Source organism: Harmonia axyridis, chromosome 5 (assembly GCF_914767665.1).
Source record: "Harmonia axyridis chromosome 5, icHarAxyr1.1, whole genome shotgun sequence".
NCBI lineage: Eukaryota > Metazoa > Arthropoda > Insecta > Coleoptera > Coccinellidae > Harmonia > Harmonia axyridis.
This window is the reverse complement of record NC_059505.1, coordinates 26024326-26048042: the sequence shown is the minus strand read 5'-3', so window position 1 is coordinate 26048042 and position 23717 is coordinate 26024326. Positions and strand designations below refer to the sequence as shown.

Genomic DNA, 23717 nt, shown 5'->3' with positions numbered 1-23717 from the left:
AACGCAATCGATTCATTCGAAATAAATGTAACGGTGAATTCCAAGAACGTTGAACCATCATTTGTTAATTCCATCAAAAATAGGTGTAGACGATATGAAACAATTATATGTAACAAAGCACAAAAGAGCGTTTTTCATTTAATTTTTGCATGTAACCTAAACCCCAGAATCCAGCATATATTGATGTGGTTTTATTTGTTAGTGAGCTCAGTTTAGTTGAAAATTTAAATTACTTTCAATTGAAATTGGATGTGAGTGAAAAAAGTTATCGTCGTTGAAAAATAGCTATTCACGCCGACAAAGTTGCGAGATCAAACAGCTAAATGAAATTGAATGAATTATTGCGATATAGTTTTGCAATTTTAAATTTTTTATTTAGTTGAAAACTATTGGATATAAGTAAGGAAATTCATGATGCACAGAAAAAAATTCTAAGATGATTGATGATCAAACTAACCTTTCACTTTGAAAGAACAGAACTCTCATCATACTCGAGTCATCACATCAGAACCTCAAGGTGAAGGAAACTTTCAATGCCAGTGAAATAAAATATTCGTATCAATAACATTACGCTCAATAAATACCATAATCAAAATACTCGTATAAGGCATACAACAAAATATCACTATCACGTTTACTAACCACTGGAAAGTTCCTAAAATAATTGTGACTTATTTTTGGGAAGAAGAGATAGTGGAAATTAGATCGTATAAATAAAAAACGATAGATAGATAGAAGTCTCAGAACAGTGTTGAAGTTGAGTTCTCAATTTGAAAAAAAAAACATTTCAACCTAATACCGTCCTGTCCTACATGAAGGAAGACCTACCTGTACAAGACATGCTGTCAGGTGCATAGAAAATATCTTTACCTGATACATTATCGAATGTAGTTTTTCAATAACCTTCATCTCGGTTTTTGTCGACTTTTTTTATCAAATACAATGGTTCTGAAATGGGGAATTTACTTTCCACAAATCCGTCGACTATTGAAAGAATCATTTCAAAGAATTCGATTTTCACAAAATGACGTCTTTTGGATGTTTTTAATGTATCAATGGGATCAAAGGAGAAGGATATGAAATAGTTGAGAGATTGAATTCCATGTACAGGGTGTCCGCTGTCCGGGAAAATGTGGTTAATCTTTCAGATTCAGATAAAACATAGAAAAATAAGATGACTAAGTTTCCATCATTTTTTTTCTAGCGGCTCTCCCTACGGAGATACGGCCTCCTAAATGACGTCACTGGAAATCCATTTTAGTGGAATAAATTTCAAACTACTTAATATAATTTGGAGAAAATTTTATATGATGAACAGTAGTAAAGGCCTCTCAAAATACTGCCCATAAATTTAAATTAGCTCTTTTAGTTTACCAGGGGCGGACTAAGTTGTTAACGTGCCTTTCTGTGCCAAAGCTGCATAGTTAAGAATCTTTGTAATTTTGCCGGATTCAATAACATAAACTAGAACTTTTTTGTTCTTTGAATAACTTTCGTATCACACTTCGTTGCCGATAAAAAAAATTTGAATTCATGGTTCTTTTTAATAAAAATAAAAAAATGTATAGGTACCTTTGTTATTTTGTTTTTCAAAAACGGTTCATTTTATCGACGATAAACAAGAGTACCCTTTTTCAGCTTAATGTTCAAGCTATCAAAATTTTTTTTCTACTCCTTATCGTACAGGGTGTTGAAAATGTAAGCCTTAAAATGTACATCCTAGTCCGCCCCTGGTAAACTAAACAAGCTAATTTGAATTTAAGGGCAGTATTTTAAGAGGTCCTTACTATTGTTCATCGTATCGAATTTTCTTCAAATTATTTCAAGTATTTTGAAATTTTTTACACTAAAACCGCTAGGAAAAAAAGTGATGGGAACTTGTCATCTTATTTTTTTATGTTTCATCTGAATCCGAGAGATTTTACACATTTTCCCGGACACCCTGTATAATACGAAATATTGTTATAACATTCTTTCTAATGTTTGTCTCATTCCTTTAAAATTGAGTTAATGGATGACAACAATATTAAAGTACAAAAATAAACTCAATTATTCCTAATTTTCAAATCACGGATAAATGAATAACGAAAACAGTCGAATTATTATCAATCAGAGATGTGAACTATGAGGCAATATTATTCCACAGATAGTGTGCAGCAATGAAAACATCAATTACTATGCATGACAATTCCCGTTATAACAGATAGTAGTAATTGACCTTACACAACCCTTATCTTTTCAATGTGCTGGCATCTGAAGAGTCGGGTTCCTCATCTCACGGAATTTCTCCAATATGCTCAGATGCTGCAGTTGAGTGTGTCCTATTTTAAATCAACAATCGTATCATGCCCGCTACGTGTGATGTCACAATTGATATCACGTGTCCCAGTAAACATCGAACAGAAATAAGATTACACCTCACGTGTTTTTACTTGAATTCTGTCTAATTCCTATTTCATTTCGGAGAGCAATAAGCTTTATCGCTATGGAATTTCGACTAGGCACGCGAGGGAAATAATTAGATCAAATACTAACTCACAAACAAATGCCACGTTGGGTTTCCTATGTGGTTTGATTTTTAATGAAATTAGACTGCTTCCGTGTTTTCCGCTTATCGATTCGGTAGATCCTGATGGGAAGATTGCGATTTTACGGGAACATATTTGGTAAACTGAGGAAAATTCAATCTCGCAGACAAAAAAGTTATAGAGCGGCTTTTTTCACAGATATTATTATACGTTATATCTCAAGATTTATTCGTGTGAAGTATCGAAATATTTGAAGGATGATTTTGCTTGAAGAATAGCTCAAAAATTCCATTTGTAATTATTCTTATGTCCAGTAATATAGGACTAGTACTTCCTAAAAAGCTCAAATAATATTTGAAAACATCATTTGTTGTTTTTAGCTATTGTTTTCCGAATTGATCGTTCTATCGTTTCGCCACAATGTCTGATATTTTCAAATTTTGAGCCGGTTATGGTCCCAAATGATGATGTTCAGAGTAAGTTCTGATCTTGAATATCGCGATTGAGTTCGTTAATGGGCAAAATCCGACTAGGGTTTCCTTGAATACCGGGTGTCTCAAGTTATCGTATACAGGATAGATATCCTGTTTATTCGACAAGATAATGAAAAAATAAAAAAAACTGCTGTGTATAACTTCAAAGTACCTTTCCAATGGCACCCCCTGTATATTGTCATTGGAAATTGCGTATCATTCTATTTGGAATACAACGATAGCACATACTAGGTATTTTTCATTAATAACAACAAAAACATTAACATTTTGTGAAGTAACGGGTGTTTTTTTTTCGAGGTATATAACTTTAAGTTGGTATTACTGTTCAAGATGGCGACCGATTTAATAGCTATCAAGTGATTTATTCTCAGTTTGGTTTGGCAATTCATCATGAATAGACTCATGCCTGAACAACGCTTGCAAATAGTGCAATTTTGTTCCGAAAATAATGGTTCTGTGCGGAATACGTCTCCCGCACCACGTCCATTTTATTTTCTTTAGCGATGAAGCGCACTTCTGGTTGAATGGCTACGTTAACAAAAAAAACTGCCGCATTTGGAGTGAAGCTAATCCTGTGTATGTCGAAACACCGTTACATCCAGAAAAACTAACTGTTTGGTGCGCTTTATGCGCTGGTGGAATCATTGGTCCGTACTTCTTCAAAAACGATAATGGCCAGAACGTTACAGTCAATGGTGATCGGTATAGAGCCATGATTACTAACTTTTTCATTCCTGAATTGAACAACCATGATGTTCAGGAGCTGTGGTTCCAACAAGACGGCGCAACATGTCACACAGCTCGTGCCACAATCGATTTATTGAAAGACACGTTTGGTGACCGCCCAATTTCACGTTTTGGACCTGTGAAATGGCCTCCAAGATCTTGTGATTTAACACCGCTATACTACTTTCTGTGGAGCTATGTAAAGTCATTGGTCTATGCGGATAAGCCACAAACCCTTGACCATTTGGAAGACAACATTCGCCGTGTTATTGCCGATACACGGCCACAAATGTTGGAAAAAGTATTCGAAAATTGGACGTCCAGATTGGACTACATCCGAGTCAGCCGTGGCGGTCATATGCCAGAAATCATATTTAAAATGTAATGCCACAAGATTATCTTGCGGATAAATGAAATTCATATCAATCGTATCATCGTTGTTTTATTGCAATTTAAAGTTCTATAGCTCTAAGAAAACACCTTTTATGAATTGCATCCAAAATACCTACTATCGATTAAGAATACCAAGAAAAATTTAAAGCAAGTTTTCTGTTATGAAAAACATCAGTGTTTTATATCAAAAAATTCATCTACTTCTCATATGTGAAGTTTATACAAACATGGGTGGAGGCATTTCATTTTTATAGGGATAACTAGGTGAATAACGTTAAAGAAGTCACAAAATATTAATGTTTTTGTTGTTATTACTGAAAAAATACCAACTATGTGATATCGTTGTATCCCAAATAGACACGCTTTTTTCTCTGACAATAGGGGAGGGGGTCATTTGAAAATAAAAAGTGAGGGGTAGCTACCACATGGCTGTCAAATATAAGAACCTTTTTTATACATCATTGGAAAGGTATTTAGATATTATTCATAGGAATTTTTTATTATCTTGTGAAATAAGCAAGATATTGCCTGCATACGATAACTTGGGACATCCGGTATAGCTGTTCAAAATGTTAGGTTGCTATTGATTTCACAGCTACATATCGATTGAAATAAAAATTTGGATTTGAACGTTGAATGACAATTTGAACCTACGTGCGAAAATTTATGTTCATCGCGTATCGGAGCCATAGAAACTCGGAGAAGAATTTCGAAAGAAGTGACTCCATAGAGATTTTGAGAGTTGATACGAAACATCAATTTCAAGCTGCCCACATCAACAGAATCATTATCAGAAAATTTACGAAGAATATCAGCAAAAAAAATCTAAATACTAAATATTTCCGAGATTACAGATCGAATCATGTTGAGATTTGGTCTTTATTATACAGGATGGCCACTTTTTCAATGGGATTGTATTGGTAACTTTTAAACCATAAGAGTTAGAAGGTCGGTCAAATGCAGAAAAAGTTGCATGCATAGAAGCATTATCAAGCAGTTCAAACAAATCGAGATTATCAGGGCCGGTTTTTGAGATATCATAAGAAAATTAAATTATGTCATTTTGATTTTTCTTTTTTTCCCACTTTATTTCAAATATTATCAAAAAATGTTACAGGAATTTTTTATTCGACAGTAAATTATCCTCAATTTGACATAATCAGATTTCGTATCCAACGTTTCGTACTCTCTGGGCCACCCTCAACCTCTTTCAATACGGACCTGCATATTTTATGACATTTTTCGAAATAACTTTTAACGCTGAATTCAACGATATACCATACAATGTCATTCAAAGTTGATTTTCAGGTGATTTTGAGAATAATTTACTGTCAAATAAAAAATTCCTGTAACATTTTTTGATGATATTTGAAATGAAGTGGGAAAAAAAGATAAATCAAAATGACATAATTTAATTTTCTCATGATATCTCGAAAACCGGCCCCGATAATCTCGATTTGCATTTGACCGACCTTCTAACTCTTATGGTTTAAAAGTTACCAATACAATCCCATTGAAAAAGTGGCCACCCTGTATAATATAGACCAAATCTCAACATGATTCGATCTGTAATCTCGGAAATATTTAGTATTTAGATGTAAATAGGAAAAAATAATATGAGATTATGGTTACTTTTCTTTTTTCGTAAAAAGAAATAAATAATAGATATCATATTCATACAAACCAGTATTTTAAAAATATTCCTGAAAAAATTCTAGAAAAATCACTAGAGAAGAGGCAAAACTCTTATTTTGTGGATATTCATAAAAATGTTCATAAAGAACTTCTTTTCAACGAAAGTTTAAACTATTATATTATTCCTAAATTCCTAACTACTGCTCGATCAATTTTTCTGGAGCACAGCAAATTATTTTTGTACCTCCTCCTCTAGGAAAATATTGACAGATCACGAGACCGTCATGAGTTGGTGGTCCCTCTTAATTGGAACCATAGAAACGTCAAGAATAATAGAAAATTATCCTCAATCAGGAAAATTATCGTAAGTAATTGCACAAGTGCATCAAAATTACCGATAATTTTGCATGACAGCGTGTTGTCATAAAAACTGCATGAGTTCATTTTCATTTTTGGAGAAAGAGCCCGACACCGAAGGTGGAGGGCTCTTTCTCCAAAAATGAAAATGACCGAATGCAGTTTTTCAAAGAAAACACGCTGGAATGCGAAATTATCCGGTAATTTTGATGCACGAGTGTAATTCGGGGGAATATTTCCCGAATAAACTGTTACATTACCTGTCAAACTGATTTAGAATGGAATTGCCATAGATTCGAACTGTGTAAGATGCATAGAAACTAAGCATCTATGAACAGAACAATTATCGCAGTGCAGTTTCGCTTCCTACAATGCAATTATCGCTGTAATTTTCGATAATTGTTCTCCAGATACATAGAATTTTTGACAGGAGGGAAATATTCTCAGATATTCTTTCGAGGTAATTGATTGATTTTTAGCTTGAATGATGGATATAATTAACAAAGAGGATCTTGTGAAAGGTTTATGGCCTAATATGTAGAAAAATGTTGTAGTGCAATGTGTTGCATTATTTATGCATCCAACAGAAACCAGTTGATTCTGAGATGAACTATAGGTTTCCCATTGAAATCAAATATTAAATCTGCGCACTGATCATTATACTTAGGACATGGTTTTCTGAGACTGGCTAGAAGTCGAACAAATTTTCAAAAATCTGTAATCAGTGTCGTTTCATAATTTACAGTGAATTTTTCGTTGGCGATAATTTTATACTCTGTTGAGAAATTGGCGGGAATTACATATTTTGTAGACTATCCTGATCATAGAATTTATCGGATTTTTTTGGCGTTCAGTGCTCCAATTTGCCTGTTAATTTTATATCAACCGTTTTTTTATCCATTTTGAAAATATATTTAATATCGAGTGAAGAATCTGAGAATCTGTCTTCACTCAAAGCTGTACCAAAAATGCTGAAAATGTTGAACAATTTAAGATTTATAGGAAGTAATGGATTTCACATCATGCTAATCCGTTTATGGCGAAAAAATCAACAAAATTATCGAACAACCATCAGATTATCCTCTGATGTAACTCTGGTTAACATTTTTTTCTTCCCAAAATCAAATTAACACTTCGCTTAATCATTTTCAATTATAAAACAGAACGCTGGGAGTACCAACTCTAGTCGAAATTCCTTAAAAATTGATTTTGATTATTGAAATTGGGTTCAAAACACTGATTGATTTGGTGAAATAATTAATAAATTTTCATTATTGAATGAAAGATTATATTAACCAGTTATTTCTTGAATAGATTTAGATGTGATCATTGAGATTACTTCCCAAATATTTCCTTTTGTTCTCGCCATTTTTACAAATAACGTTAGTCCGCAAATCAACAATAAGTGAAGAAATATTTGATTATTTACTCTTTACCGACCAAACTTATGCATTATCACAATCACATTGAATACGCCTCATCTACGATTCGAAATGTACCACTAAACCATTTTTTCACAACGACAACAAAAGGAACTTAAATATTTGTCCAGGCCAATATCATTGAAACGTGATAGGAAACTTTGTGACTGAAAATCCTTCCACATTGTATTTTGAGAGGATAGATAGCATATCCTCTCATTTGTTTGACTGAGGACGTTTGTCTTAAATCTGTGCAAATTGATGGAAAATGGAACCATTGTTTATGTCATGGAAAACGGATAAAGTAATTCCGTGGAAAACAACTAACCAAATTTGTTGTTTGATTTGTATCGTTTATTTTCTGAGGGATGTACTGAATTGCTGATAAGGATTTTTTCAAGTGGGGGAAATTCAGAAAGAAAGTTAAATACAAACACAATTTCGGAATAGACTTCTTTGTAGGATGCCAAAGCAAGTTGATATTACTCTTCTCAGTCCTGTCAGAAATCTAAACTCAGTTCTGCTTGGATCAAAGTGATCACTGGACGAGGTGAAAATTTGATGACTCAGAGATACCGTTTTACTATATTGAGTTTGGTAAACAATTAACGATGTTGTGTTAATTGTGATGTCAGAATATTGTAGGGAATCCCATACACATCATAAAACAGGTGTTATTCGCACGAGTTTTGTCTGCTAAAAATGTTGACTCAATATTTTTATTCTCTGTCTCCTTAGCATCAGTGGAATATCTCAGAAACATACAGCCTTCGCGAGTTATTAGAGCTGATTGTGTTCCATATAGGCTTAGATACTGTATCCCTTGGTAACTTTAAACACAGTACAGTAGGAGTGGCAAAACTGTCCGATTCTTCTTCTTCTTCATCTTCCTATAGCAACAAGCTTACTTCTATTAATATTGCCAACTATAATAATAATAATAATAATAATAAAATGGTTTATTCTGTAAGCTACAGGGTATAAACATTTAGTCACAGAGGCGTGAGCCTGTACGTGACTTCTAAATAAACTACGTTAATACAGTTTTTTAATCCGTCGTTATGCAACGAACTTTCCCGGAAAAGTTACTGAGCCGTCAAAATTCATCTCTACCTTTTTTTTTACATATTTACACGAGGATAGTGTGTCAATTCACGAGTAAAATCAACTCAGAGCAAGAACATAGATTCAATATTTCATTAGATAGGTACATATATGAAACGATTATTATATACAGAGTGTTCCTTAATTGGAGGTCAAAAGGAAAATGAGAGATTCCTGGGATAATTTTAAGTGAAGTCCTTTAAAGATAGTTCCTCAAACGCTTTATTTTCGAGATACTTGGTGTTTCTGTACTACCTTTAACACCATGTATCTCGAAAACGAAGCTTTTGTGGGTACATGTTTTTTGCACTTTTCTTCTTAAATTGATCTGAGGAATCTGCGATTTTCATTTCAATCTCCAATTAAGAGACACCTTGTATATTTTCATATAGGTTGAACTCGTCATTCTTTTCTTACTAGACCCTATGAATTCATTATTTATTTTACCTCAATAGTCAACGAACTTGATGTGATCTTCTTCGGTAATAATAGTAATAAAATATTTGTTTTCAACACACACCCCTCCTAATATTGTATCTGCCATATCCACCGAACGGTTGCAGAAGAATTTATTGAGGAATCTTCGATGATTGAAAAGATTCCTCGATAAATTCTTCTGCACCCTATGTGATTTCCATCACTTCCATGTCTATTTAAAGTATAATTGAATGAGCCACAGTATTAACCACAATTGTTTGCATATTACCGACGGAAACAATGTCCTGTGTATTCAGGTATTAGGCAAATTTAAAAAATTTGTTACAATTTCCAGAATTTTCCGAACTGATGTATTTGCACTCAAGAGCGGATTTACAAGGGGGGTAATGGGGGTAACCCCCCCCCCCATGAATATCGAAACCCTGAAAAAAAGTTACCCAACGTGGTGCACATAAAATATTTCATGCAATAATTTCAAATTGGTAATTTCCCAAATATTGCAAATTATTGGTTTTGAATCGTTACTACCCTCCCCCATAAAAAAGACCTATATCTGCCCTTGTTTGCACTACTTGACTACAACCTTTTTCAATTGAATATCAGAAAAAAACGCGTATTTTAAAAATTTTCTGGACGGAAAGCACCATATTTTCCGTTAAGTGTTTCGTGTATTACAAATGTTATTGATTTGTTCGTTTTCTCATCGGGTATTTGGATCAAAAGATAATATCCAAGATTTAAATTACATTGGAATTCAGTTTATATGTATAATAATTTATGATAGCGATACGTTCCGGCAACACCAGATATCAATAACAACTAGAAAGTAAATCCTACATAAAAGTAACTTCAAAATTAAGAGGGAACACCACCACGTGGCTGCTCATTTTGAACCGTAATTAGAGATATTTCTTCTTACAAATCACTGATATATTCGGGAAAAAACCTAACAAAAATTATTACAAAAGAGGAAAAATTATTATTTCGTGAAAGTTTTCATACAGTGCTGTCCTCTACTTATTTGTTTCGAAAAAAGAAAGAAGATGAAGTGAATGTACAACTTCGTACAACGTACAAAGTTTGTTCATCGCAGGAGCGCCAGAGGGGTACCAAAGTTTGACTGAAACACGAAAAACCACGTGGTGGTAATCCCTCTTGAGTAATTACTTATACATTATATTTGTTCATAGACAAAATTTTTGATTTTATCGTTTCATATTGATCATTCTTACGTTTCAAAGAAGCACGTCATTTAGAAAATTCTGAAATAACAACATCATACTTTTGTGTGAGTGTAGTTTTCAGCATGAATTAATTTGCTCATAAAGTAGATGCTTTCAACTCCTTAGACAATTCGGAGAAGTAGGTATGCAATCATCACATTTTCAGATCAAGTCTCCTTTTTTTGGAAATTTTGGAAATCTTTTTTAACGTATTATAATTTCCTTGGATTTATTCAGCAACAAATTCAAGATGACATTTTCAGAAGCATTTATCAACTCTGGTGGCGTCCGCATATCATAATCACTGTCCCATTTCAAATACTCTCAATTTATGATAATGTGAATTTCGATTTCAGAAAAAAAACACGTGTATCTCGTGGCAAAAGCACATTCCCGAAATCCAATATTATTTGACCTCGTTTACCGCCTTGGCCAACAATTTATATTGTCGTCCGAGAAAAAATGACTTTTATTTCGAGATACACAATGTACTTTTTTCTACCTAATAAAAAATAATGATACATGGTGGCCCAAATTCTATGCTCACTGAATGTATCTTGAAAACTATAAGATAAAACTATAGGGTGTCCCATTTGAAAAACACTAACACTCATCTATATCTTTGAATGGGAAATGGAAAACCCTATATATAATTGAATTAAAATAATGCGATGAATACAAAATAAATTAAATCTCTACAAGAATGAAAAATATTTATATACTATATGGTGTCCCATCAAAAAAATGCAATAAAAAAACTCAATCTTTGAAACGGATAACAATTTTGAAAAACCGAAAATGGAATGCTTTTCGACAAATCTGCGGACAAAAACTGAATTGAAAAATATAGGGTAGCCATTTAAAAAACACTAACTTTCCATCATATCTCTAAAACGATAATTTACTCGGTATTTTCTCTGTATCATATCAACCAGTAAATCCTAAAAAAGGCGTTTTTTACAGTCATTTTTCTGTAACTCGAGAACGAATCAATATATCTGTGATTCAATTTCTCATATCTTATTAAAAAAAAAAAGAGCTTGAGGTCCTTGAAAATTTTCTCTCTAAATTTTTCTCTCTAAGTATTATGGTCCTCGAGGTGCTTTCAGAGAGCCTCGAATTTACGACACCCTGTACTTCATTTCTATTTATCTTATGAAAAACATATATGTATGTTCTTCAGTCAATTTTCAATCTTCGATTGATTAAAATTCATTCATTCAATCATAGTCTCATTATTATTCAACATGTCTTCATTATCATATCATTTCAGTTTTTACGCACTACTTAATTATTCATAATGAAACTTGCTTCCATGAAAATATTTATTTGAAATAATCATATCGTAAGGAGCTTTCATAAGGAAAATGCAAATATGAATCGTACATTTGATATTTCAATTATCGCGATATACAATGACTCACCTCAAGGTATCATGTGACAATAATTCCTTAAAAATGAGTAAACAAACTATATATCCAAGGTCTAACGCCTCTTTTCTCCTTTATTCATAAATTAACGAACACAATAACATCTTAAACTAAACGGTGACGTTACTTATACGTCATAGTAGCTTAAAGGTATTTAGGTACATCGCATATCATTTTAATGCGATAATCTCTCATTATCAGCTTTTAATTTCAAATATTAATTATGTCTGAGATATGAGTTTATCATCATTTATCTACTTTCCTCACATCCTACCTTCCATATCGAGTGGCTTAGAGCGGTCAAATAACTAAGCACTAAATTCTGAAATAAATACTAAACTGAAAGAATGATCCTACAGTAATTTAGAAAGTTCGAAAGAAATTAATCTGTAGATAAAAATTTTAGTTTCATTTTAATATTCAGGCAAATGCTAAAGATCTAAATATTCGTGTAAAACAGATTATCCTGAACGGAATATTTTTGTAGGTTCGAATTTCCAATACTGTGGTATGGTATGTTGAAATTTTTCCCCCTCTAATCATCAAAATTTTTAAGAATTGATAAATTTTGAAAAATTTTTAACAATTTTTCACAAAATTTTCGAACGAAATAAGGCAAATTACTAACAAAAAATTTTCTATTAGATAATTTCCGTATCACACTTTCTTAAAATTCTATAAATTAAAATTTCTAACAAAACAAAATAGATTTTTTCTTATGAGTGTTTCCCTTTTAAGCATTTATACAAAATTTTTGAAAATTGCTCGAATTTTATGAAAATCCTAAATTTTCATACAAAATTTTTTTAACTTTATACTAATTTAATTTAAAATAATTATAATTTTAATCAAAATATTAGTGTAATAACTTTATTATACTGACAAATCATTTTTTTCTCCTCAAAGATCATTTTTTATCCAATAAATTAAAAATTATTTGAGACAATCAAAAAATAGACAAAATTAACCAAATATTCAAAAATCACATTTTTTCGTTAGAGATTCTAATTTAATTTTTTTATGAAATTTTAATTATCGCAGCCTTCCACTTGAAAACTGATTTCTTAGCTTGCCAGGTGGTTCTTGGAATTTGAACCTCCGTGGTACACAGAATAAGAGAGATATACCAAACATATGTTATATATTCGAAGTCAGGGGAAAAAGATCTAGTCAAATATAGAAAAATATACAGGGTGTTCAATTTGAAAAAATGAAGTTGCAATCAATATGTTGCCCACCCTGTATTTATTTCATTTTATGAAATCATTTTGAAAAACTTTAGTCGATTTCGTGAAACTTTTGTGGAAAACATTTTTTTGTACCTCTGTCAGTAACAAAGTTAAAGGGGGGGTCAAATTATGGTGAAAAACCCGGTACATACACTACCTTTCTCATTAGGTTCTTCAGTGCAGATTCATTTTGATTATGTGCGGAAATGATTTTATCAACATTATTGATTATTGGAACAAACCTTGGTTGAAGTTTAAAATACACTTACTGATTTTTTTCACAACTAAAATTATATCACTTTGAAATTTGAAGGTATATCAATAGCATCTTAATTATTTTTTATATTTTTACCTTCTGATGAAAAAGGAAAAACAATCCATTTAGGGTTTTCAAAAAAAAATTATATGTTCTCGTGCGTTTCAATTTTAAAATTCAGAATATCGATAAGTGAAAATATTATCAATTAAGAAAACGATAAATGACAATTGAATTAAAAAAGTGTTTTAGAAAAATTGGTAATTCCATGATAATAAAAAATTTTTGAAATTCATCATTGAAATAATTGAGACGCGATTGAAAAACTCTTGACACGCTTCTTTTGAAGCGTGTAATTATTTTTATTATTAGAACTTTTTATTGCATAAAAGGTTGTACAACAGTTAGTTAACAAAGTGCAAAATGTGAGGGGAAAAAATTGGTATGGCACTTTATCTATTGGCCAGGCCCGGTACTTATTAAGTGACGTGTTATAATAGCAGTTTCAAGCTCGATGCAACTCACATCCCATGAACAGTAGTATAGGAAATTGAAAAAAAAAACATCGGAACAAAAAAGACTATAATTTCCTTGAAAAAAAAAAGAGTTGAAATTTTGTGTCGCTCAAATTTTTATGCTTAATTTAAATAAGACTCCCATATAGATAAACTAGTCGACAACAATGACAATGGTAAATCACATACATACTGGGTGATCTAGGTTTTAGAACAATAAATTGGCGTTGTATAGAACAACTCTCTCCATAAAAAAAATCCTACAATGATAACAAGCTTTGTTTCGAGATACAGTAAGTTAAAGTTTGAGAGAAAAACCAGTTTTTCACTTATAACTCTAGTATAATTATATCATTGTTTCTAATTTTTGGGTATTGAAGTCTTGATAATGTAATTATCGAATTAGGTAAGTGTCTCCCGCATAAATTATCCAGTGGCGTAGATATAGATATATATAATTTCGAAATACAGGGCGTTAATGTTTGAAAAAAAAAATCGTTTTCTTATATCTACGCCATTGGATAATTTTGGCAGGAGAGACTTAAGTAATTCGAAACATATTACATTATCAAGACTTCAATACATAAAAATTAATGTAATAATGCTAGAGATATAAGTAAAAAACTAATTAATTTTTCTAACTTCAACACCCTGTATCTCAAAAACGAAGGTTATATGTTTATACGTTTTTTTTTTCATGAAAAGAGTTATTTTATCCGTCAAGTTTATTGCACTTAAATATGGACCTCCCTGTATACCTATATTCAGATGTTTTTTTCTTTGGCTAAAGAAACTATCGACTGCTCAAAGAGGAAACCCACGCCATATTTCTTTGATTCGGATGACAATTGCAAAAGTTCACGAACACACAGATCGAGAGACATCTCGAAACTAACCAGTAAAGCAAAAATGTCATTCAAATAATACAATGAGGAAGCCGAAAATAATAGACTGAAATTTGAAGTCATTCATCTCGTACGTTACATTATCATAATGATATCCATGGTACTATTAAATTAAAACCTCAAGATATATTTCTCAAATTACGAAACTGACGGGTGACGAATGAAAATCTTCCGATAGGATACAGATAAAGGATTGTTTTCGAACTGTTATTCATTATTTTCGTTTAATGAATTGCTGATTATTCCAAGGTTGAGCAAAATATTCATGTATTCGGAGAAATATTCATTATCTGGGACAACGTGTGTGTATCGGTATGTTCATTCTAGAGGGAGAAGAATGACTAATATCAAGAATTAATTGGATTTGTATTATATGTAAGAGTTTTATGAGTGAAAACTAATAATTTTGGCAGTTTAACGTTCTCTCAAATTTCAATAAGTGTGTAGGTAGAAACCTTTATTTCGTTAATATCTATAGTTGCTTTTAATGCTTTCCAATTTAGTATTATTCATAAGAATCGATCATGAAACACTGCTCAAAACTGTGATAATTTCAAAAATAATCTAGACAATATGATCTCGGTTACTAACATTTCTCGAATATTATCTTTATTCAAATGTTTCAAATATTCTCAAACATCACCTAAATATATTTCGATGAAAATGTTTTCCAAGAAACTTAATTGCATTAATTGTTTCGTTTTGTCAAAATATATTTTTGGAAATTTGTTGAAAAAAATCCTGTATACTAGGAAGTATAATTAATTGAGTTATCAAAACCGAATATGAAATTGGTGAAGAAGGATGATATGAATGAAATCAATCAATTGATAATTGATTAATAAATTAATTTAATAGTAAACTATGGTAGATATTGTGAACTCATCGGCCTCGGCTTTATCTCGATGATCGATGCAGAAAATGCAACCTCGAAGTCAAGTGAATGAAGTAAATAGGAGGAGTTTATTGGATGATTTCGGTAAAACATTTAATGTTTCTTTTTCACGATTTTCTCGAAATACATTGAAAAAAGTCGTGGATCACTGGGATATTTCTTTTGCAAAAATGTTACTTGAAAATCTTCATGGAAAAAATGTTAAGAATCGTATAAATCATTTAATCAGTTCCTTGGGTACATAGAAAATTCCTACAAAACTGAGCTATTTGTCTTTTAGATCATGAACTTTTTAATACATATTTCTCTATGTATACAGTGTCGTGATGAGTTTATCACAATAGTTAAAATAGTGCTGTAATGGACTCATTACAGCATTGTTTTCAGTTATATATTTCGTTTTGTGGTTGTTTCCGATCCTATCAAATTTCAACATCACGTCAATTGTCAATATAATATAATTTGGGTATAGTGAGAGGATTTAACATGACTCGCAATTTCTGTTGATTTTGGTGATGTTAAATCGATTTCGTCAGACATAATTTAAGAATTTAATAAGTATAATCTGAATTTTGCAACGAATTTCGACAATATTCCACAGAACTAGACTGAAATAGAGAAAATATCGTCTAATACTCGTTGTAGAGGGAAATTCCAAAACTCATTCGTATTCGTTTTGGAATAGGAGCCCATTCTGCAACTTGTTTTAGAATATACTATTATATAGTTCGCTTCAAATTCCCCTGATGAAGATTGCCAATCCAATAAGATATGCATTTTCCAAATTATTTTGAGGAAGGTTTCATTAACGAACTTGTATTAATACCTCGAAATTATTTTAAAAATATCTGTTTTCTTTGACCATGACTTTTTCACCACTCTAACCTAATCGTCTGACAATATTTCATGGATGAACATGAACATGAATAATTGCACAATGTTTCAAAAACAATCGTTATTCCTATGGAAATTGAAACATTTCACTGAAATATAATTATTTCATTTTGATCCGGAGATATTGAACTTGATAATTACATTCAATAGTTCTATATTGAATCGATTTATACATAACAAAACATAACACTTGGTGTACCAACCAAATATTGACGATGGATATAAATACCTTAAAAAAATTGGCACGTTCTCTTAGTTTGAAACTTCCTCGTTATTACTGCTTATCATTAACACTATCTACCATTTCAAATGTCACCCGAAATTAAACAAAATCTAAGATATCAAGTTGGATAAAAATAAATTAACATCCGTAACATAACCTTTGCCTACGTTCCACTAAGCACAAATTTCAGACTGGCCCTCTAAACCCATAATCATATTCGATTCCACTGAACAACCAGGATGTTTTCGACGATCAGCTGTTCTTTGAACGTAAATCTGGCAGCTTTTCAAGAACGTCGAACGGAGTCTCAGATTGACCTCTAGGACGAAACAAAAGCTTTTGTTTCTCCAATCGTACCAACCGGAAGAATGGGTTTTCTAGTCCGAGACTTCATTATCAACTGATTTGTTTCATTGATTGCGAGGAAACTATAAATTGCTGGGAAGACTGTGAGTAAGGGTTCGCTGATAAGAACATCGCTGTCTATCTCGGATCTACTTAAGGAAGAGTCGTTCCTTGCAGAGATATGATCTAAGGGAATGGCTTTTTTGAAGCTTCCGTTCAGTTAATCAGATATTGTTCTGAGGGGGAATGCAGAGTCAGGTTAATAAGGATTACCTCCGCATGAGTATCCCAAGTATAATTGGTATCGCGTTTTCATTGCATCGCATTATCTGAATGTATTGGAGACTTAATATTTCTCCTTTTTCTGCAAACAACTAGTATATTATGATACAAGTGTATAAATTAAACTTTAAAGCACGCGCTACTGGTTATGAACGGAAAAGGAGTACATCGTATTTAAGAGGCACTTATACACCTGCATCATTCCCTATTTCTGAGTTCTCGTTCCGCAAATAGAGAATCAGCATAGCTAAGGCTATGTTGCCGCGCTTCTTTCGTATAGACAGAGTCATTTATAGTTTACTTCCTTACGAGATACATGCAAAATATGACTTTTCAAACGACTGCTGAATAGTTAGTTAGATTTTGATAACTAAATGTTAGCTATCTCTCACTTGATATAGAACAATAAAACTTTGTTTCGAATGCGTTTTGACTGTATTTCGGTACCTACATTGATTTTTCAGTTACCCATAACAGCATAGACAATAGAATACGGTACTGGATATGTTCCGAATAGAAATTATTATTTTATGCATTCAATAGAAACGTAATTTTCATTTTCGAATAGTTTTCCATTTTGATCTATAATGGAAATGAATGTAAACACCGTTATTTCATCCTAAGGTAAACAAATAGTGCTTCATATTGATCACAGGTCTTGAAGTTTATAATATACGAAATAAGATCTACTGGAAATTGGTGAATCATTAAAGGCTTTTAATTTTCCTCGTGAGCCAAATCCGGAACAATGGTATTTAATGGACTAGTTTAGAGATGTTGATAATACTATATTTGATACTATAAAATTAAAATACTGATAAAAAACTGATAAATCAGTGAAAAAATTTTGAAAATCCATCAATAAATGACTGAGAAATAGATTATTTAAATTTACGTATTTTAGCGCGGAACGTCTTTGCTCTGTGACGTCACGGCTCTTGCCTGTGATCGCTACACCATAAATTACGTTTAAATACTTAGCCGCGCCAAGGCTCTCGCCGTTTGTAGTTGTACAGTGTAGTTTTAACTTGAGTTTTGTTTTAATGTCCCCATAATGGAAGATAGCTTCGCGAAAGTGACAATTTGCCTAAAATAGATATATTCGCAGTAATGGAGTTTTTTGCTTCAAATCCATCTTATGTCAGTGCAGAAATAAAAGGAGTTAAACTTTTCAAGTAAGTATCTACTTTTGAGTTTGCCTCATCATGGTTCAACTTATAACGATGATTTATTTAAAAAACGTTTCATAAACGATTTGTAGTTGAGTACTGGTTGTTGAAGTCTATCAATGGCAAAACATATTTATGTGAGGAGTAAAAAGTAAAAAGAGAAAAAAGTAATTTATATGTATGTATATAGTAAGTTATTTCAGCCATCGTGTAACGAACAAAACACGACACGAACGGCACAAGTGATTGTACACCAATGAATTCGTAAGCACTTTGCGAATACCAGTCGTCTAGGGTATGACGTCACGACACTTACACGTACTATGAAATTATTCTTCCAAGCGCAACTTCAAAGTCCCATAACTTTTTCATTTCTAGAGATATTTCAATGATTCTTCCACATTTTTGTTTCATTTTACTCAAATTTTTAGAATTAATCCTTAACAAAAAAATGAAAACTAGTCCATTATAGGAAACAATGGTCAAAATCAATGTCCGACTTTAAAACTCACCCCATATAGTTTAAGAAGAAGAATAAATTATAATATAAATTTTGTTCTGCATCAACGAAAAAAAAAATCATGATGTTTTTTGAGTTAACAGTGGGCATATGTAATATTATACTGAAGTGTCCATACTCTCATCTACAGAATTGTTTTTAAGCGTTTTACGAATTATTTTGACAACAATGTTTTTTAAAAACTTCGTAACCTTCAGTTTCAGTTACTCAGTAGCTCATAACTTATAACTTCAGTGAAAGGATTTATTATTATTTTTTGCATTAGCCGTTTCAAATACTAAAAGCGTTCAGAAATTGGTTTTATCGTATCATCAATTATTATGATCCATTGATGATGAAATATGAAGCAAATCAGAAAATTCCTAGTTTCTATTAGTACAGTAGTAACCAATTGATGATACCATAGTTTCATATGATTAATACGAATTATTTTCAATTAAAGATGATTTTTTTGTTATCCATATCCAGGTGATCTTTCACTTCATTGATTCTGATTTCAAATGATTCAGCAATCTTCACGTGGTTGCACATTATGTGATACTGAAACTGATTTGTCATCAACACACTAGTAGTTTTTGGTATATTCCTTATCGAATCTGGATCTTTTGCACAAATGCAATTTTTTTCGTCAGATTTTCTTTCAAATAACCTGTGGCAATCATACAATTTTTGCTGACGATCTTTTTCTAAAATTCTACAATTCGATCTTTACAACCTGGGATTTTAGGGATTGAAATATCTAGGAATATTCTTAGGTATATTAAGAAGGAGGCCCATTTACTTTTTCTGTATGATATTAAAAGTCTTGTGAGTGTAAAATGACACGGTCACAGTTAAATATCTTTCAAATAATTTCACAGGGTCAATGACACAATTAAGTACAACTACAAAATATGTTTCACTACAAATGCTATGAAAAGTAGCGTATTCTTCATACTCCGGCCCAATAATTTCAATTTTGACGAAGTGTCAGTTCAGTTCAGTCAATTGTTCTCTTAAGTTCTATGTTTTAACCATACGGTTCGCCATTTTTAGGCTCAATTTGAATGTATTGTCGCCACTGTCTTTTATTAGGTCACTCCTCGTGGCATTTCGCCCACACCTCGTGCCACAAATTTCCACACTCGTGAGAAAAGACTTTCCCCACTTGTTGCACAATAATAGTTATTTATAATACAAGTGCAGAAGGCATTGATATTCTTCCACGAGTTCAAAATTCAAAAATGAGCCACGAAGTGGCGAGTTTTGCAATGAACGAGAGGTAGAATGAGCATTCTGTACGAGTATTATACATTATTTTCTCTAATTCATTGCATTTTTATTGAAATTAATGAAATATTTCCATAAATATCATTTAGTGATTTTTGCATTGAAAAATGATGGTTGGCAGAACTGATTTCTTTAAGGCAAATTGATGAATTGACAGATAAAGCCGTGGCGGAAAGTTCGGAGTGCCAACATAGAATAATAAAATATAACCATGAAAACTGTGCGTTTCTGATATATTCTCGCACGATTTTGTTCTACAAGATGTGGAAGAATGAACGGAATAACCACAGAATTAGAGAAATTATTTTCTGTGAGTTTTGGCGTCTGAAATAATAACAATTATTTAGTTTTTTCATAATCTTGACATCTTCTGTAGACATTCGGACCAACTCGTTAGTTCTACAGTCATAAAGAAAATTCTCATCTAGAGCTGTCCAAATGAGTTGATTATGACTTCTGTTCGATTTTCAGCTCTGCATCCATTATTTCTCTTCTTGATAAATATTATTAACGTACCATACTTGTTCATTTCCACTCTTATCTAGTTCTGGTTGTGAATTAGCTCGTAACTCGGAATGATTTGGCTATAAAGATAAAGTTGCATATTCTTTTGCGAGTTTAGCAAAATGCGCATTTCGTTTTTCCACGTACATATTAAAGTACTTCTTTCTTCAATCCCAAAACAGTCTATATTATTTCTCGTATGAAATCATCGACTCTTCAGGAAGCAAATATGTATAACGATACCTTAAATTATTAACGGGAATACTAAAATTTACCACCATCTACTAAAATCAATAACTGCCGCACAACGTATTTCCATATGAGGAATATATTTCTTAGAAATGAGAAATTGAAAAATTGTTTCATCATCCACACTTTTGATGAACCATGGTTTCATCAAAAGTGTGTCTCTATCTATGTTTAATACTCTATGCATAGAGTAATACACATAGATAGAGGAAGTAAGCGCATTTTTTCACATGTCCCCAACATGGTTAGATTATGTTGTAGGATTGTGATATATCTTCGAATCCAAAATTTTACTATATAATTACTCGTATGAATGTATATACAAATGCCTTATAACATTATGTGGCGATAATGCCTTATAATATTATAAGGCATTTGAGTAATTCTCGATTAGATATGCAAATTAGAATATTTGGAATTCGATGTTTTTCCTAATTGTCGAATTTATAATAAGCAGAATATTTATTATTTTTTGTATTTATCTGCTGAAATCCAAGGTTTGGCAAATTTTGCTCTCCTAGTGTCATCGGTTGTTTCACGTCGTTTGGCGCGCTTGAAGTTTATTTTCTGAATTTCTGATATATTTAGGTATTCATTTCAATATATTTTGAGTTGATATGAAACGTTGATTCTCTATCGAACAGCAGAGAAAATCGCGAATCGACTGAAATATCGTAACACTGATATGTTTTCATTCCCGTTCGCTTCATGTCAATTTTGATAGTTCATATTGTGGACAAATTTTGCTTTCTGAAAATGAAATACTCGTATGCTCCCTCAATCTATATTTATTATTCTTAGTATGAAACGATAAAGCTGAGAATACAAACTCGAACAATATGCGATTTAAAATCTCATTAGATTTTCGTTATATCAATATAGCTATTAATCAGAGTAAATTCTTCGATGATGAATATTTCATCGGAAGAGTTTAAAATGTGTGGAATCACTAGTTTCCACATAGGTTGAAGAAAAACGAGCCTCGAAGAAGGTTTTATGTTTAAGTTCAATCTACGAGCTATTTCGCAGCTCGATTTCCACCAGTCCGAAGGCTCGAAAAATCTGATAAATGAAAGAGATTTGCAACGTCACATCAATTTTTCATCCGAATGGACAGTAATTCGTTAAACTTGTTTTATCTTCGACGAAATCCCCTAGATAGTTTTACGCCCTTTAATCAGGAAACCCTCTCAAGTTTGCACTATGTCTGAACTTCCACCATTAATATGTTTTATCAAAAACATTCTTCCTATCGTTTGGCCGGGGACGCGAGAGACATTCTGTGGAATTCACAATTCAAAAGAGCCGGCATCGTTTTTCTTCCGGAAATAAGGAAAACTGTCTTCGTTCTTTCACCGTGATATATTGCGGAGTAAATGTTCATTTGTAGGTGCTCCATTTCGTGGTGAGCTCGCACGCCCATGGAAATTTGGTTTTCTGAATTATCGCCCGTTTTTTTACATCTCGAGACACTCGAGAAGTTTCTTTAATTGGTCAATTTGGAGGAGATGGAGTTTATGATCGATGAGGCTCACCTTGGGAATACCCCGTGTCTGAACTGTCTGGAAAGACGTTTCACTATTTACATTCTGTTTTTTTCATCATTTTTCATCTTATGGCAAATGGAATGAAAACACTGGAAGTTTTATGTCTACTGTGGTTCATTAAAACCTTCATTCCCATTATATTAATTATTTGAAGCAATTTAAAGAGGCTTAGACAATGAGAAGAAATTTGTTCTCTCGTGGATTCTCACCTTATATGATAATAATAATAAGACCTTTATTTTCAAATGGTAAACACCCAATTACAGAAAATAATGAACCAAGCAATAAAAAACCAAGCTACAGCGCAAAATGAGATGAAAAAAAAAGAATACAGAAATGCACCGACAATATCGATTCACAATAATCTAAATTAGCTTCATTACATGACACATCAAAAATCAACACTGATAATCAATATAATATCTCAAGAGCAAGAAAATAACCGTATACCAAAAATATAAAAAATACAATCATATACATTCAACCTAACCCCGTTACATATTTATCGACAATACACGCCAACGAATCAAAGTGAATGTCACACTCTCTCGCAACTGAGTTGAACGTAGACTCCATGAACCAAATGGGGGACTGCATCAAAGAATTGGTCCTGGGTGTCCCCAAGTGGAATAATTCCACCGCACGGGACGCAGGTCTTGGAACGCGGAATCCCAAAGCAGCCAGAAGAGGTGGGCAATCTATACTGTTGTGCAGTATAGGAATCTAAGACACAAAATTCCTCTCCTATCTCGAAGCGAAACCATATTGAATATACTTAACAATGCACCATGGTCGAATCCTCTTGGTGGATAAACCCTATCATTCCTCCAAACTAAAAACTTCGAAAAACTTCTCTGAACGGCCTCAAGGTGCCAATTAATGCTGCCATGCTTCAACTTGCTTCGGATGAGTGAATGAAAGAGACTCAGAAATGTTGAAGTATTGCTGAAATATTTGCCATTGCGAGTAATGAATCCATATGTTCTCGAAGCAGATGAAATAAGTTAGGAGATACGTGGAATGAAAGTCAACTTCTGATCAAAAACCACACCAAGGTCTTTCACACCATCAACCCGAGATAGAACTTAATCCCTGACGAAATATTCACAACTCAGCTTGTCGGTTTTCCTTGTGTAGGTAACAAACAACACTACACTTTGAAACAT

General features: G+C 32.4%; 1 protein-coding gene across 4 annotated transcripts in view; it reads right to left on the bottom strand.

The window, feature by feature from the left end:
• Positions 1–23717, bottom strand: part of LOC123679835 (sodium-coupled monocarboxylate transporter 1) — a 117937-nt gene that overhangs the window by 76645 nt on the left and 17575 nt on the right. Inside the window, exon 1 of one of the 4 annotated variants that reach the window (XM_045617358.1) lies at positions 16673–16949. The exons of the other annotated variants lie outside the window; for them this stretch is intronic. The gene's annotated coding sequence lies outside the window, so the exon portion shown is untranslated. Of the gene's footprint in view, positions 1–16672; positions 16950–23717 lie in introns of those variants that run through there. 4 annotated transcript variants of the gene reach the window in all.